Source organism: Peromyscus maniculatus, chromosome 8 (assembly GCF_049852395.1).
Source record: "Peromyscus maniculatus bairdii isolate BWxNUB_F1_BW_parent chromosome 8, HU_Pman_BW_mat_3.1, whole genome shotgun sequence".
NCBI classification, from domain to species: Eukaryota; Metazoa; Chordata; class Mammalia; order Rodentia; family Cricetidae; genus Peromyscus; species Peromyscus maniculatus.
This window is the reverse complement of record NC_134859.1, coordinates 45,166,066-45,172,223: the sequence shown is the minus strand read 5'-3', so window position 1 is coordinate 45,172,223 and position 6,158 is coordinate 45,166,066. Positions and strand designations below refer to the sequence as shown.

General features: G+C 46.0%; 1 non-coding gene across 1 annotated transcript; it reads right to left on the bottom strand.

Annotated features, from left to right (window-relative positions):
- Window positions 1-501: 501 nt before the first annotated feature.
- LOC121831976 (U5 spliceosomal RNA) lies at window positions 502-617 on the bottom strand. The gene has a single exon (XR_006075552.1). It is a non-coding gene; the product is annotated as a U5 spliceosomal RNA (small nuclear RNA).
- Window positions 618-6,158: the final 5,541 nt, after the last annotated feature.

The following is a 6,158-nucleotide window of genomic DNA, read 5'->3' as shown; positions in this document are numbered from 1 at the left end:
AATCCTCTTCCAGCTGGTGTAACACATACTTTTCAGGAGTAGCTCTGTGAAACATTTATTGGCCTCCTGAAATTCATTTAGCCCCCTTTGAAGATACCTTAAAATTTATCAGCCTAAGCCTGGGCTACAGAGTGAGTTCCAGGAAAGGTGAAAAGCTATACAGAGAAACCCTGTCTTGAAAAACAAAAAAAAAACCTGTGGATTAAAAAATATTTTGAGCGGGGTGGTGGTGGCACACGCCTTTAATCCCAGCACTTGGGAGGCAGAGCCAGGAGGATCTCTGTGAGTTGAGGCCCGAGGCTGCCTGGTCTACAGAGCAAGATCCACAGGACAGGCCCCAAAACTACACAGAGAAACCCTGTCTTGAACCTACCCCACCTCCAAAAAAAAGAAAAAAAAATCTTCTGAGAAGGCTAGCCAGGCGGTGTGTTAGCCTAAGTTTTAACAAAAGTTTTGAACCCTGCTCAGAAATATTGACTCTACTTTTGAACCAGCAATGGTAGCCCTGCATAAGCAGGACCTCAAAAAATTAGTTTAAGACTCAGAGTTGTTCCTCTCCACGGAAATCTTTAGTAAAAGGCGAAAGATTTATACGATCTGAAGAGAAACCAGAGTATGGCCTCATACTTCATGCCTACCATCCTCGGACACCTGCAACTCCTACATAACCAATGGGAACTAGTGCCACAAAATAAGTGGTCAATGACTTCTGCTTTCCTCTCACAGGAAGTCTCTCGAAGCTGCATCACTATTCAGAAAACAAAATGAAAAAGAAAAAAGTAAAAGTTTACACTTTTAAATGAAAGTGCGGGTCTGTGTGCAATGCATTGTGGGTATTATGTAAAAGAGGTCGAGTCACAAGCCGGGTTTCCAAAGCCCAGCCTTTGGCCCTGGGCTAGCTAGAGCTGGGCCACCATCTGGGACAGGGTGAAAGCCGTATTTACAGGAGTATACACACCGACCACAGAGTCGGACTTCGGGAAGGGGTCTCCGCAGTCCCACCCTTAGAGAGGGAGCTGTTGGCAGCTGACGGCTGCTGAGGAGGGAGACGGTGATAGGTTGCTCTGCCCCAGGATGACTCCACACCCGTGTGCATTTGGGCAGCACTAGTTGGACTCAGGGGGTTAATAAGAACTTGACAACAACCACAAAGTAAATAAAATAATAAAATTTATAATTAAAAAAAGAAAGAAAGAAAATTATTCTCTTCTCTGCCTATGGACCTAGTATCCACATTTCTATGTACAAATCAGAAAAAAAAAATTATCAGCCTAGCTGGGTATTGGTGGCACACGCCTTTAATCCCAGCACTTGGGAGGCAGAGCAAGGCAGATCTCTGTGAGTTCGAGGCCAGCCTGGGCTACCAAGTAAGCTCCAGGAAAAGCGCAAAGCTACACAGAGAAACCCTGTCTCGAAAAAAAAAAAAAAAAAAATCAGCCTAAATGTAGCCATTATAAGACCATTAGTTCTGCTCCTTGTGAGCTGCCTGTTTTTTCTTTATGGTTCTTAGTTGTTCTTTTGCAGAGCTGCCTGATTAAGTCATGCTGGGATCAAGAAAAATGGACCTTGGCGGTTCGTGTTCCTGGAGTTGTATCCATGTCAGTGGAGGCCCACACACTCCAGAAGAGAATTTGACATTGCTGCTGCTGTTGTTGCTGTTATAACAGATGCAGCCACCATTGCTACTGTTTCTGGGATTACCATTTCATAATTGCTTACTACAGCTAGCACAGTGGAGACCCTGGCAGCAAAAGTAGCTACCTCAGTTAATTAATCTTTCATTTTATTGGGCATGATAAATTTAATTCAATAGTTATATTTCTATTGGCTTTTAAAATTATAAATTTATAAACTCAAGTTCCATTTGCCTTTGGGATACCATCTTACAAGGACTCCAATTTGCAGTAAGGCTCATTAAGGAAGGGAATGGCTCAGTTGCCTTTAGCCTACTGGCTATGGGTGGGTTAGGACTTCTGTTGGTCTTTTCTGTGTCAAACACACAGATTGCAAGCCCAGCGCCACTTTGAGATCTTTGGCAGCAGTTAACTCTGCAGCTCACACACGATTAAGCCGGTATGATAATGAGTATTCAAGACTGGTAATGCCTGGGGAACTCTCATCAACCTAAGAAGAGTGCCTGTGTGACCTGGGCAGGCATCTCCATGACGGGTAAGGTGACCTGCTGACGTCCCATGCAACCTAAGTCAGAAGCTCATTTATTAGTAAAAGGGGGGACCTGTACGGCCCTGGCCCCCGTTTTGTATAGCTCTTGCCATGCTTGCTGACCTTGACCTTGATATCCTCCCTATGCTAATTCCCTCCCTGGTTTCACCTCCTGAATGCTTAAGGGAAGTTCCTTCTCTATGTATCCTGCATAATGGGCATTAACAGCTTAGATGCAAGATTGTAAAACATCAGTAGGGAACTTCTGCCCTCCGGGGTCCTCCCATTGTGCTGTAAGCCTGTATTCAAGACCTCCTCCCTCTTTCAATAAACGACATTCAGCATTAAAAAAAAATAGTTATTTTATTATTTACTTACATGTACATGTATGTGTATGTGTGTGAGTATTGGTACCCCATGGAGGCTTCAAGAGAGTACCAGATACCCTGGAGCTGGAGTTACAGGTGGTTATGAGCTGCCCAGCATGGGTGATGAGAACCGAATCTAGGTCCTCTGGAAGACAGCAAATGCTCATAACTGCTGAGACTTTCTCCCTGTTTAAAATATCTCCAGTCCTGCTACAAACTAGTTCATCCTAAAATTATTTTTGAGTAGAAACCACAAATCCTGGTTCAGCTTTGGTAGGAGTCTCTGAAAAGGACTCCTCAGGCCACAGCAGTGACAGTGTGGAGCTCTGTCTCTGCTCCTCTGGACACTGACAGTATTACCTTTGTATTCTACATGATGCCATCCTTGATCTAACACTGACTCCTGGTATTCTTTATCCCAAGACTGGGTGGTCTTTTGATCTCATTTCACCACTTGGAATTTTCTTGTTTGTTGACTGGTCAGTACACCTTCAGTCCTCCAGGGTAGAGCCACAGCTGTCTTGGTCATTACTAAAACTCCATGGCACAGTGCTGTGCAAAGGAAGTACGTAGTCACTGTCTTGGTCCTTTTTGTTTGGTTTGTTTTTTGAGACAAGATCTTAGGTAGCCCAGGCTGGCCTAGAACTTATTGTGTAGCTGAGGATGGTCTTGAAACTCCTAATCCTCCTAACTCTACCTCCCAAGTTTTGGGTTTACAAATGTGCACCATCCATACCTGGCAGTGTGTGTGTGTGTGTGTGTGTGTGTGTGTGTGTGTGTGTGTGTGTGTGTGTGTGTGTTAGCAGGGATGAATCAAGGAACTCAGTGCCTTGTACATGCTAGACAAGTATTCTCATACTGAGCTAATTTTTTTGTTTTGTTTTAAGACAGGGTTTCTCTGTGTAACAGCTCTGGCTGTCCTGGAACTTGCTTTGTAGACCAGGCTGGCCTTGAACTCACAGAGATTTTCCTGTCTTCTCAGTGCTAGGATTAAAGGCATGAGCCGCCACTGATGGTCAGTAAAATTTTTTGTTGTTGATGTTGTTGTTTGGGTTTTTTTTTTTTTTTTTTTTTTTAGGTTTTTCGAGACAGGGTTTCTCCGTGTAGCTTTGCGCCTTTCCTGGAGCTCACTTGGTAGACCAGGCTGGCCTCGAACTCACAGAGATCCGCCTGCCTCTGCCTCCCGAGTGCTGGGATTAAAGGCGTGCGCCACCACCGCCCGGCTATTGTTTGGGTTTTTTAAGACAGCGTTTCTCTGTGTAGCCCTGGCTGTCCTGGAACTTACTCTGTAGACCAGGCTGGCCTCAAACTTAGAGATCTGTCTGCCTCTGTTTCCCGAGTGCTGGGATTAAAGGTATGGACCACCACTGCCCAGAAGTAAAATTTTTTTAATGTATAAATAACCTAGTTATTTACCTAGTTAGTGCTCAACCGAAGACTCAGGTCCAGGCCTTCTTCCCCTACTCCTAGCTTGGACATTTCTCTGTGAATCACTGGCTCCCTGGACCCTCTCTAGAAGATTCCAGGAACTTGTAAGCAGCCCCCAAATCTCGGGTTCCAGGCAAGTCTCCATTTCATAAGCGGATGCATGGTCTGCAGGCCTAAACCACTGCAGTGCTGTACTGTTTCCTGTATCCACTGCGGGCTGTGAGAACCACCTGTCTTCACACTGACATTCTTCAGCAGAGTAAAGCCCGGAACACAGGCCTTCCTTAACTGGGAGTGCCTGCCTTCTATGGAGCAACCAGTCCAGCCACAGAGTGCAGGGGGTTGGCCTCAGACCACAGACCTGCTTCCGCATCAGCCACAAAAGGCCTAGGCCCCGAGAGAAGGAGGAGCCATTCGAGGTAGGACTTAAGGCATTGCCTTGGCTCTCCTTACAGCTGCTTTCTGTATCAGCAGCCTGCTGTACAGCTGTGCTATGTGGGTGGCCTGACTTTCCCTTATAACTAAGTGTAGGTTAGCGGTCAGAGGGCACCCAATCCAACACAGCAGCAAGGGGCTGGGCTGGAAGATAGAGTCCTTACCCAGAAAGTGTGAGGCCCTGGGTTCCATCCTCAACACTGGGAAATAATGCCCCTAGCACTATGAGGAGTGGACAGAGGTTTATACTCAGTTAATCTCTCAACTGTGATGGTGCCTGGGTCTTCCAGCCATTGCAAATTCACCACTTATCTGAGGCTGAAGTCCCACAGTACATTCATCTTTTGTCTTAGGATTTCTGTTACTGTGATAAAACACCAGAGCCAAAATGAACTTGGGAACTGAATGAAATGAGGACATGACCACTCCAAGGTATGGTTGAGGGGAAGGGTTTTCTTGTAGCTATGAGGAAGTACAGCCAAAAGCATCTGGAAGATTCTAGAGCAGGGAAAGAAAGTAGTAATTAAGCATGACCAGGAGACTGAACTGGGCCATGAAAGTGGGGGGTGGGGGAGTGAGAGAGGAAAACAAGAGAGGGAGCAAGAGACCAAGAGAAGGGTAGGGAGCGTGGCGAGAAGAGCTGACAGGCAGCATCGACTCTGCAACAAGTGCTTGAGGTACTGAGAGGTGTCAGAATGCTCTTGGGTATGCTAATAGGTGCCACAGTTAACCATTTGTCCCCAGTTTCTTTTGGACCTGACAGAGGGGAAAGGGTTAATTTCTGCTTACATATCCTAGGTCACAGTCCATCACAGAAGGCAAGTCAGGGCCAGAACTCTAGGCAGAAACTGAACCAGAAGCCATGCAGGAACATTGCTTATTGGCTTCCTCCTCATGGCTTGCTCAGCCTTTATTTATTTATTTTTTTTTTTCTTTTCTTTTTCTTTGGTTTGATTTTTCAAAACAGGGTTTCTCTGTGTATCTCTGGCTGTCCTGGAACTCACTCTGAAGACCAGGCTGGTCTCAAACTCGGAGATCCACCTGTCTCTGCCTCCTGAGTGCTGGGATTTAGCCTGCTTCCTTATATATAATCCACATCAACCAAGACAACAGATCACGGGCTAATCTAGCGGGGACGTCCCCAACTGAAGTTCCTTTTCTCAATGGATCCAGCTTGAATCAAGTTGACAAAAACTAACCAAGACGCTTCTGTGCTCATCTTAAATGTCAGGGACATGAGGCTTTCTGAACCTGGAGCCCCAAGATTAGAATTACCTAGGCCAGCTGGTCCCTGGGGGTCCCTGTGACTGGGCAGAGCCAAGCGGTTGTTAGAAATGAGTCTGGGGCCAGGAAGATGGCTCAACAGGGTACAGTGTTTGGTGCCAAGCCTGATGATTTGAGTTGATCCCTGGAAGCCACATGATGGAAGGAGAGAAGAGAACTGACCCCTGCAAGTGTTCCTCTGACCTGCCTATGTGTGCCCACATGCACAAAATAATACATGCATGTAAAAAAATTATTTTTAAAGAAAGGAATGGGTCTGGGATTCCAAGGAAATGATCACGCAATACAAAGTATTCCAGCAAGGCAAAAAGCTCATTTCTGCGGAAGGTGCAAAACTGCTCTGAGTCCAGGGAGCACACACAGAGCCATCCCACTGGGGGGTTGCTGTTTTGTTTCCTTTTGAGATAAGGTCTCACTATGTAGCCCTAGCTGTGTTGGAACTCATTCTGTAGCCAAGGCTGGCCTCAGACTCACAGAAAT